Genomic DNA, 12110 nt, shown 5'->3' on the forward strand with positions numbered 1-12110 from the left:
GGGACCTTCATTTGCTGATGTGGCATGACTCAAAATAAGAAAAAAACGGCTGCAAACATCCATTAATAATCAGAACCTGGAATGTACAAAGTATGAATCTAAGAAAATCGGAAATCGTCAAAAATGAAATGGAATGCAAAAACATCGATATCCTCAGCATTAGTGAGCTGAAATGGACTGGTATTGGCCATTTTGAATCAGACAATCATATAGTCTACTATGCTGGGAATGACAACTTGAAGAGGAATGGTGTTGCACTCATCATCAAAAAGAACATTTAAAGATCTACCATGAAGTATGATACTGTCAGTGATAGGATACTATCCATACGCCTACAAGGATGACAAGTTAATATGACTATTATTCAAATTTACGCACCAACCACTAGGGCCAAAGATGAAGAAATAGAAGATTTTTATCAGCTGCTACAGTCTGAAAGTGATCGAACATGCAATCAGGATGCATTGATAATTACTGGTGATTGGAATGCAAAAGCTGGAAACGAAGAAGGATCGGTAGTTGCAAAATATGACCTTGGTGATAGAAACAATGCTGGAGATCAAATGATAGAATTTTGCAAGACCAACAACTTCTTCATTGCAAATACCTTCTTTTACCAACATAGCCAGTGACTATACACGTGGACCTCACCAGATGGAACACACAGGAATCAAATTGACTACATCTGTGGAAAGAGACAATGGAAAAGCTCACTAACATCAGTCAGAACAAGGCCAGGGGCCAACTGTGGAACAGACCATCAATTGCTCACATACAAGTTCAAGCTGAAACTGAAGAAAATCAGAGCACGTCCACGAGAGCCAAAATATGACCTTGAGCATACCACACCTGAATTTAGAGACCATCTCAAGAATAGATTCGATGCATTGAACTCCAGTGACCAAAGACCAGATGAGTTGTAGAATGAAATCAAGGACATCATACATGAAGAAAGCAAGAGGTCATTGAAAAGACAGGAAAGAAAGACCAAGATGGATGTCAGAAGGGACTCTGAAACTTGCTCACAGACGTCAAGCAGCTAAAGCAAAAGGAAGAAATGATGAAGTAAAGGAACTGAACAGTTGATTTCAAAGGGTGGCTTGAGAAGACAAAGTATTATAATGACATGTGCAAAGAGCTGGATATAGAAAAGCAAAGGAGAAGAACATGCTCAGTGTTTCTCAAGCTGAAAGATCTGAAGAAAAAATACAAGCCTATTGTGAAAATATTAAATAACACAGGAAGCATCAAAAGAAGATGGAAGGAATACACAGAGTCATTATACCAAAAAGAATTAGTCAACATGTGGGGCACGAGGGGAGGACTAAGGGATCTTCATTGTCGGAGTGGACACCATGTGACACTCCTTCCCTCACTGCATCTTGAGCCTTGGGGCTTAATGGGGTGCATGTAGTGAGGCTTGGGGTTAGTCCCAGGTGTCAGGGGAGAAGCTCCAGACATCCTAAGCCCAGCTGCCCCCAACTCAGTGCAGCCATGAGTGGGGAGGTGACAGGGCAGAACCAGGAGCAGTTTCTGCTTCTGGCCAAGTTGGCCAAGGGGGCAGCACTGGCCACACTCATCCACCAGGTGCTGGAGGCCCCTGGTGTCTACGTCTTTGGGGATCTGCTGGATATACCAAATGTTAGAAAGCTGGCCGAGAGTGACTTTGCTTCCACATTTCGGCTGCTTACGGTGTTTGCTCATGGGACATATGCTGACTATCTAGCAGAAGCCCAAAATCTTCCCCCACTCAAAGAGGCCCGGAAGAATAAACTTCGACACCTACCAGTTGTCACGCTGGCCGCCAAAGTCAAGTGCACCCATATGCAGTGTTGCTGGAAGCCGTTGCCCTGCGTGACGTGCGGCAGTTAGAAGACCTGGTGATTGAGGCTGTGTATGCCTACGTGCTTCCTGGCTCCTTGGACCAGCGCAATCAGCGGCTGGAGGTTGACTACAGCATTGGGCAGGACATCCATCGCCAAGACCTAAGTGCCATTGTCCGAACCCTTTAGGAGTGGTGTGTGGGCTGTGAGGTTGTGCTGTCAGGCATCAAGGAGAAAGTAAGCCAGGCCAACCAGCACAAGGAGGAGCAGCTGGGCCTAAAGCAGCAGATCGAGAGTGAGGTTGCCAACCTTAAGAAAACCGTTAAAGTTACAATGGCAGCCACAGCTACAGCCACATCTCAGGACCCTGAGCAACACCTGACTGAGCTGAAGGAACCAGCTCCTGGCATCAACCAGCGCCAGCCCAGCAAGAAAACCTCAAAGGGCAAGGGGCTCTGAGGGAGCTCCAAGGTTTGGTCCAAGTTGAACTGAAGGGACTGTTGTTTCTTCTCTGGGGATGTGGGTTCCCAGCTGCCCACCTGCCCCTTAGGAGAACTCAGAGAGCCTTACTGTGCCCCTGGCCAGCTAATAATCCTAAATTCATGAGACTTCACCTCCCTTCTTCTCTCCCTCACTCACAAGCGTAGATCACACCTCTCTAGGAAGGAGGCGAGTATAGGTCATGTTTTAGTTAGTACTTTTTGCTTTGTGTGACTTTCTAATGCGTTCCCATGTTCCCTACCGCCTCCCTGCCATTCCCTCTCCCCTCTTTAAGAGCTCAGCATCTGTCCCTGTCTGTTACATCTGTCATTGTGTAGGTGCCCAGCATAACCCACAGGTGTTCTTCACATACTACCCCTAACCTTGCATGCCTGATCCCCAATTCCCACCCCCTACACTGGTCTATTGCGCAGCATCTGAAGAGTCATAGGGCCCCCAACTTTTTTCCCACTATGAGCGTTCGCGGAGCCAGTCTGCCATCCAAACAGTCACTGGACACTTTCATCCTAGAATCCTGTCACTCTGCATTTGTTTGCTTTCCTCTCTCCTCCCCTTGGGTCCTGGGAGTGCTGGTGCTTCAATGTTCCGGGGCCCAAGAAGGGTAGCTGTTTCTTCAGATGTTGAGAGATGGCTCTTTCTTGGCCCTGGCTGTCTTAGAAAGCCTGATAGCAGTCCTGGGAGGATTTATATTTCTTTTTGTGAGTTTGGTAGGGAAGGTAAGGGGAAAAAAGGGAATATAGATTGTATTAAAAAAAGTATATATACATATATCTATATACAACATGACACAGAAATAAATCCATGAAAAATCTATTAAAAAAAAAAAAAGAATTAGTCAATGTCCAAATATTTCAAGAGGTAGCATATGATCAGGAACTGATGGTGCTGAAGGAAGAAGTCCAAGCTGCTCTGAAGGCATTGGTGAAAAACAAGGCTCCAGGAATTGATGGAATATCAACTGAGATGTTTCAACAAATGGATGCAGCACTAGAGGTGCTTGCTCGCCTATGCCAGGAAATATGGAAGACAGCTTCCCGGCCAACTGACTGGAAGAGATCCATATTTATGCCTATATCCCAAGAAAGGTGATCCAACTGAATGTGCAAATTATAGAACAATGTCATTAATATCACACACAAGCAAAATTTTGCTGAAGAACATTCAAAAACAGCTGCAGCAGTATATTGACAGGGAATTGCCAGAAATGCAGGCCGGTTTCAGAAGAGGATGTGGAATCAGGGATATCATTGCTGATGTCAGGTGGATCCTGGCTGAAAGCAGAGAATATCAGAAGGATGTTTACCTGTGTTTTATTGACTATGCAAAGGCATTCGACTGTGTGGATCATAACAAACTATGGATAACACTGCAAAGAATGGGAATTCCAGAAGACTTAATTGTGCTCATAAGGAACCTGTACATAGATCAACAGGCAGTTGTTTGGACAGAACGAGGGGATACTGATTGGTTTAAAGTCAGGAAAGGTGTGCATCAGGGTTGTGTTCTTTCACCATACCTATTTAATCTGTATGCTGAACAAATAATACGAGAAGCTGGACTACATGAAGAAGAACGGGGCATCAGGATTGGAGGAATACTCATTAACAACCTGCAGATGACACAACCTTGCTTGCTGAAAGTGAAGAGGACTTAAAGCACTTACTAATGAAGATCAAAGACCACAGCCTTCAGTATGGACCGCACCTCAACATAAAGAAAACAAAAATCCTCACAACTGGACCAATAAGCAACATCCTGACAAACAGAGATAAGATTGAAGTTGTCAAGGATTTCATTTAACTTGGATTGACAATCCAACCAGCAGCCAAGGAATCAAATGACACATTGCATTGGGTAAATCTGCTGCAAAGGACCTCTTTAAAGTGTTGAAAAGTAAAGATGTCACTTTGAAGACTAAGATGCACCTGACCCAAGCCATGGTATTTTCAATCACATCATATGCATGTGAAAGCTGGACAATGAATAAGAAAGACTGAAGAAGAATTGACGCCTTTAAATTGTGGTGTTGGTGAAGAATAGTGAGTATATCATGGACTGCCAAAAGAATGAACAAATCTGTCTTGGAAGAAGTACAACCAGAATGTTCCTTAGAAGCAAGGGTGGTGAGACTGTGTCTTACACACTTTGGACATGTTGTCAGGAGGGATCAGTCCCTGGAGAAGGACATCATGCTTGGCAAAGTACAGGGTCAGTGGAAAAGAGGAAGACCCTCAGCGAGGTGGATTGACACAGTGGCTGCAACAATGAGCTCAAGCATAGCAATGATTGTAAGGATGGCACAGGACAGGGCAGTGTTTCGTTCTGTTGTGTGTAGGGTCGCTATGAGTCGGAACTGACTCTACGGCACCTAACAACAACAACAACAATGGGTAATAAAGAAACCCTGGTGACACAGTGGTTAAGAGTTCAGCTGCTAACCGGAAGGTCAGCAGTTCGGATCCACCACGTGCTCCTTGGAAACCCTATGGGGCAGTTCTACTCTGTCCTATGGGGTGGCTATGAGTCAGAATCGACTTGATGGCAATGGGTTTTTGGGTTTGGATAGATAATAACCACCACCTGTCTGTCAGTTTGTCATACTGTGGTGGCTTTTGTGTTGCTGTGATGCTGGAAGCTATGCCATTGGTCTTGCAAATGCCAGCAAGGTCACCCATGGTGGGCAGGTTTCAGCAGAGCTTCCAGACTAAGACAGCCTAGGAAGAAGGACCTGACAAACTACTTCCAAAGCTTAGCCAGTGAAAACCCTATAGACCACAGCAGAATATTGTCCACTATAGTGCTGGATGCTAACCAAAAGTTTGGCAGTTCAAATCCACCAGCTCCTCTTTGGAAACCCTGTGAGGCAATTCTACTCTGTCCTATGGGGTCACTATGAGTCAGAATCGACTTGGCTGCAATGACTCAAACATGTTAACAATGATGAAGATGGTGCAGGGCTGGGCACTGTTTTATTACGTTGTACATAGGATCCCCATGAGTTGGAGCCAACTCACCAGTGAGTTACAACATAGGAATAAAGGCATAGCAGGGGCAGTGAAGGTTAAGTGAGATTTCTCCAACTGCCTGGTCTCAGGCTTCAAAATGGCAATGCCTGAAAATCTGGAGAGGCCACAGGGCCATGAGTGCTGGTGCTCCTTGTCCTTCTCTGCCTTGCACCTCTCTTGACCGGGTAACCTGTCAAGTTGTTAATGGCTTAGCAATTAGTAAACAACCCTTCACAGTCTCCTCTGGTAGTGCCTAAACTTAAAGAGTTTTCAATTTGGTGTTATTGGGGCTAACCAGTATTCACTTCAGGAACAGTATTTGCTTTCTGCTGTGACTTCACTTGCTCATCATAATTCACAAAGAATTGTCAGCATTGGCACTTATCAAGGGACCTCATCAACCTTGTCCTTCCCAACTTAAAGAAGTTTTTGCTCTGGTGTTTTCAGAATCCTGCCAAAAATGATTATGTCATCTAAATAAATAAATCCTCTAGGTAATTTATGTCTTCCAATTACCTTCTCCATTAAACACTGAAAACTGGCCCATACCCATTGCTGTCCAGTCAATTCTGACTCATAAGAAGCCTGTAGAACAGAGTAGAACTGTCCCATTGAGTTTCCAAGGAGTGTCTGGTGGATTCAAACTACTGACCTTTTGGTTAGCAGCCATAGCTCTTAACCACTGCACCACCAGGGTTTCCTGAAATACTTCTGGGCACACTTTCAAATTGATACTCTGTCCCCTTCCACATACAGGGCAGATGAAGTCAAATTTTTTTTTTTTTTAATCCTCTTTAAACCCACTGCCTTTGAATCAGTTCTGACTCATAGTGACCCTATAGGACAGGGTAGAACTGTCCCAGAGGGTATCCAAGGCTGTAAATCTTTTACTGTGACATCTTTTTCCCGCAAAGCCTTTGGTGGATTCCAACTGCTGATCTCTCAGGTAGCAGCTGAGTATTTGATCATTCGTATTCTTCAAGTCCGGGAGTAATCTTCAATATTTCCCTGGCAGACAGTCCAAGGTGGTTTGATAGGGCATTAGTCTATTTCTGTGCATTTTTTCAGAACGCAATAGTCCATGTGTCTATGTAATTATAATTTGCCTGATTTCTTTTGTGTCACCTTGAGGGCCCATAACTAAGGCTGTAAGGTTTAGATATGATGTTGTTTGTGAATAACTCTTTAGTATGCTCTCATATGTCCTTGATTTCAGGCTTTCAATCTCTCTAGAATGCTGAAGTGTGGATCATTTTTACTGTATTATTTGTTGTCACTCTGAACACAATGTATTTCTCATTCATAGAAGGAGAAAAATTGCTCCTGTCTTAAAATTTTCTTGGTAGTCTTTTCTTCCCCTCATTGAATATTGAGAAACCTTTAAAATCCAAACATTTTGGCTTTAATTTTGGAAATTCCATGGATTCAAAGTCTACTTAGAAAAACAAGGTTTATGTCATGTATATATCTGGCCAAATGTCCATTCTTTCTTCAGCCAGTAACCAGTTTCCTCTGAATTGGAATTGGCTCTTAGTGATCCCATGTGAGTCAGAATAGAACTGTGTACAATAGGATTTTTGATGGCTTATTTTTTGGAAGTAGATCATCAGGACTTTCTTCCAAGGTTCCTCTGGGTGGATTTGAACAGCCAACCTTTCAGTTAGCAGAGAGCATGTTAACCATTTGTACCACCCAGAGACTCATCTCTTTCTTTAGGAAGCAGCAAATACACATGAGAAAAACAGACATTTAAGTATGCAAGATCTGCCTGCTGCTGACACCACTGGACTTGCCTTTACAAAACATTGGAATTTTTTCTCATAAGTAATAACATATCCCAAGAACACTCAGGTATGGGCATATAATAGTGGGTTATATGCCTCCTACATGATCTCAGAGGCACTAGGAGAAATTCTAGTCTAAAATTAAAAAAGCAAAACAAAACAAAAGCAACAACATAAGGATAGTTCTCGAAACTTAAGTCACTGTGTACATCTGCATTATGGGCTGGTATCAATATACCTCATGAGAACTAGATCCGTGCTTTTAGGGTCCTCAACCTTATGCGATTTGGAGAGGCTCTCTTTAAGAGAAAGAATACAAAGTTACAACTGCAAAATCTCATAAGAGAGTTTATTTATGGTGAGAAAAATGGAAGCAAATTATAAAATTTAAAATGCTGACTGGGGGAAAAACTGACTGGGCAGCATGAAGATGGTCATAATTTCTTGGCTACTCATTCCATTGGGAGATGAAGTCTAATTCTGCTCCCCTTAAATCTAGCCTGGCTTTAGTGACTTAATGACCAACAATGTGGCAGAAGTGAATTTTAGGACTTGTGAGACTAGGTCATAAGAAGCGTTGTAGTTTTCACCCAGGAACTTAGACCACTTATTCTTGGAACCCAGTCATGATGCTGTGAAGAAGCCTAACCATCCCTAAGAGATCACTGTGGAGATAAGCTGAGGCTCTTGTTCCAACAGCCCCAGCTGAGCTAGCAGCTGACAACCAGTACCAACTTGCCAGCCACATGAGGAGAACCATCCTGAAAGTGAATGCTCCAGGTCCAATTGAGCCACGCCACCAGAAACAGAAAAGCTGCCCCTGCTGAGCCCTCCCCAAATTGCAGATTTGGTAGGACAATAAATAATTATGATTGGTTTATGCAACTAAGTTTTGAGGTGATTTGTTCTGTAGTAATAGACAACCAGAACACTGACAATATCACAAAATCCAGAATGATTCTTCCTGCCTCATGTGGTTGTTAGTATTAAACAACAACCTGATTAAATTATGTATAAAGTGCTTAGAACAACTGAGCCACAAAGCAAGTGCTCGATAAATGTAAACTAATGTTATTATTAGGTATCATATAGGTTTCCACAAGACTCTTTGAGGCTGGCTATTGAAAAGTGGCCTGTAGCCTTTTAATTCTAACCTGTTTCTCCTTCATATGATTCCCTGCAGTCTCTTCTCTTGTCTTTCACCCTCAGACCTTCTCTAAGACTCCAACACTCCGCTTGTTTTCCCAGGAAGATGAAGTAGCTCTGTATCGCCATCAACTCCCCTCCCCACCCCCCCCGCCCCCACCCCGGCAGGTGCATCTTTCTGGTGTGAATTCTGTATTCTTTTCTTCAGGTCTTCTCTGTTGACTCTTTACCACTTCACATGATAGAATTTTGCAAGACCAATGACTTCCTTATTGCAAATACCTTCTTTCAACAACATACACAGTGACTATACATGTGGAGCTCACCAGATGGAAAACATGGGAATCAAATTGACTGTATCTATGGAAAGAGACCATGAAAATCTCAATATCATAAGTCAGGATAAGGCCAGGGGCCAACTGTGGAACAGACTATCAATTCCTCACATGCAAGTTCAAATTGAAGCTAAAGAACATTAAAACAAGTCCATGAGAGCCAAAATACAAACTTGAATATAGTGTATCCCACCTGAATTTGGAGACAATCTCAAGAAAAGATTTTTCTCATTGAACACTTATGACAGAAGACAAGACAAGCTGTGGGATGATATCAAGGACACTATACATGAAGAAAGCAAGAGATCGTTAAAAACACAGGGAGGAAAGAAAAGACCAAAATGGATATCAGAAGAGACTTTGAAACTTGCTCTTGTACGTAGAGTAGCTAAAGCAAAAGGAAGAAATGATAAAGTAAAATAACAGAAGATTTCAAAGGATGCCTCAAGAAAACTAAGGAAAGTATTATAATGAAATGTGCAAAGACCTGGAGAAAGGAAACCAAATGTGAAGAACACTCTCAGCATTTCTCAAGCTGAAAGAACTGAAGAAAAAATTCAAGTCTTGAGTTGCAATTTTGTAGGATTCTGTGGGCAAAATATTGAATGACAGAAAGTATCAAAAGAAGTTGGAAGGAACTTATAGAGTCACTGTACCAAAAAGAACTGGTGGACATTCAATCACTTCAGGAGATAGCATATGATCAAAAACGGGTGGTCCTGAAGGAAGAAGTCCAAGCTCCACTGAAGGCACTGGCAAAAAACAAGGCTCCAGGAACTGATGAAATACAAACTGAGATATTTCAACAAATGGATGCAGTGCTAGAGGAGCTCACTTATCTATGCAAAAAAAATTGGAAGACAGCTACCTGACCAATTCACTGGAAGAGATCTATATTTGTGTCCATTCCAAAGAAAGGTGATCCAAAGGAATGCAGAAATTATAGAACAATATCATTAATATCACACCCAAGTAAAATTTTGCTGAAGATAATTAAAAAATGGTTGCAGCAGTACATTGACAGTGAAATGCCAGAAATTCAAGCCAGATTTCAGAACAGGACATGGAATGAGGGATCTCATCTCTGATATCAGATGGATCTTGCCTGAAAGCAGAGAATATCAGAAAGGTGTTTACCTGGGTTTTATTGACTATGCAAAGGCATTCAGCAGTGTTGATCATAAGAAATTATGGATAATATGGCAAAGAATGGGAATTCCGTAATGCTTAATCATGCTCATGCAGAACCTATACATAGACCAAGAGGCAGTCATTCGAACAGAACAAGGAGGTACTGCGTGGTTTACAGTCAGGAAAGGTATGTGTCTGGTTTGTAGCTTTTCACCTTACTTATTCAATCTGTATGCTGAGCAAATAATCTGAGCAGCTGGACCATACAGAGAAGTTATGTGGCATCAGGATTGGAGGAAGTCTCATTAACAACCTGTGATATACAGATGACACAACATTGCTTGCTGAAAGTGGAGAGAACTGAAGAACCTACTGATGAAGATCAAAGACTACAGCCCTCAGTATGGAATACACCTCTATATAAAGAAAATTCATATTTCAAAAATACATCTGGGCCAATAGCAACATCATGATAAATGGAGAAAATATTGAAATGATAAAGAATTTCATTTTACTTGGACCCACAATCAATGCCCACGGAAGCAGCAGTCAAGAAATCAAACAATGTATTGCATTGGGCAAATCTGCTGCAAAAGACTTCTTTAAAGTATTAAAAAGCAAAGATGTCACTTTGAGGACTAAGGTGCACCTGACCCAAGCCATGGTATTTTCAGTTGCTTCATATACGTGTGAAAGCTGGACAATGAATAAGGAAGACTGAAGAAGAGTCGATGCGTGAATTATGGTGTTGGAGAAGCATATTGAATATATCATGGACTGCCAGGGGAACAAACAAGTCTGTCTTGGAAGAAGTAGAGCCAGGATGCTCCTTGGAAGTGAGAATGGTGAGATTTAGTCTCACACTTTGGACATGTTGTCAGTAAGGACCAGTCCCTGGAGAAGGGCATCATGCTTGGTAGAAGGTCAGTGAAAAAGAGGAAGACCCTTAATGATGTGGCTTGATACAGTGGCTGCAACAATGGGCTCAAATATAACAAGGATTGTGAGGATGATGCAAGGACTGGGCAGTGTTTCCTTCTGTTGTACATAGGGTTGCTAGGAATCAGAACCAACTCAATGGCACCTAACAACAACAACAACTGTATTTTATTCATGCTATAAAATTCGTATTTCAGAAGGCAACATGGATGCTCTGATCAAGAGAAAGATTTCACACGAGGATATTGGTGGGGGAAGTACAAAGATTGATACATTGAGGTATTTCCTCCCTCTAGGTATGCCTTAAACAGGAATTTCTGCACCTTCTTTGACCCTCGTACTCTAAATCCTATCCCTTCTTACTCTCACAAGCTCCTCCAGTCACCCCTTCTCTCTTCTGCATCAACCAACCTGTCCTCCCAGCTGGATCATTCTTCATATGCAGAGATGTGCTATTACCATCCGTCCTTATAAATACATACCCTCGACCCAACAATTCCCTCCAGTTAGTGCCCCAATTCTCTTTTCCCCTTCACAACAAAATAGATTTAAAGGATTTTCTGCACACATGGTTTCTACTTGTTCTCCTTCCATTATTTTCTCAATCTCCTCCAATTTCAACAATAAACTGAAACTTTCTCATGCTAAGATCACTAACTACCTCCACTTCTGTGACATCATCTTACTTGACCACTCAGAAGCACAGGCACCCGTACACTCTCATCCTTGATTTACTCTTCTGTCAGCTTCCCTGGCATCATCCTCTCTCATCTGGCTACTCTGTTTCAATCTCCTTTGCCTGCTCCTCATGTAAATATTAGGAATTCACCGGTCTTTCTTCTGTACCCTCTGCACAGTCTTTGGGTGATATCACCTGTTTATGTGGCCTTTAAAGCCATCTAAATGCTGACAACTCCCAAAATTATATATCTATTCTAGCCTCTGAACTCCCACGGTTGTATATCGAACTGCCTACTTGACATCCTCTTAGCAGTTTCATATGTATCTCAAATACAACAAATTAGAATAAAAGACCAAGCTTGGGGATAAATCGCCTATAAAACAGGGGAAACTTCCAAATTAATTTTTTAAGAAAAACTTTAATACTAAACACATTTTTTTTTTTAATATATAGGTAGTCATCAGGATTGGGACTTGATTAGGCATCTAATCAAGATGGAGCCCTGGTGATGCAATGGTTAATTGCTTGGCTGCTAACCAAAATGTTGATGGTTCAAACCCACCAGCCGTTCCTCTGGATAAAGATGTAGCAGTCTGCTTATGGAAAGATTACAGCCTTGAAAACCCCACGGGGTAGTTCTACCCTGTCCTATAGGGTGGCTTGGATTTGGCTTGATGGCAGCAGGTTTGGTGATTTTAGGCATCTTTACATTTACGTTGACTTAGTATTGTTTTCACTTTTACTATGTTTGCAGAAAAGAGGCA

General features: G+C 42.1%; 1 pseudogene; it reads left to right on the forward strand.

Annotated features, from left to right (window-relative positions):
* The first annotated feature begins 1494 nt into the window (after window positions 1–1494).
* On the forward strand, window positions 1495–2315 carry LOC126061462 (COP9 signalosome complex subunit 7a-like; annotated as a pseudogene).
* Window positions 2316–12110: the final 9795 nt, after the last annotated feature.

Source organism: Elephas maximus, chromosome 18, assembly GCF_024166365.1.
Source record: "Elephas maximus indicus isolate mEleMax1 chromosome 18, mEleMax1 primary haplotype, whole genome shotgun sequence".
Classification (NCBI taxonomy): Eukaryota; Metazoa; Chordata; class Mammalia; order Proboscidea; family Elephantidae; genus Elephas; species Elephas maximus.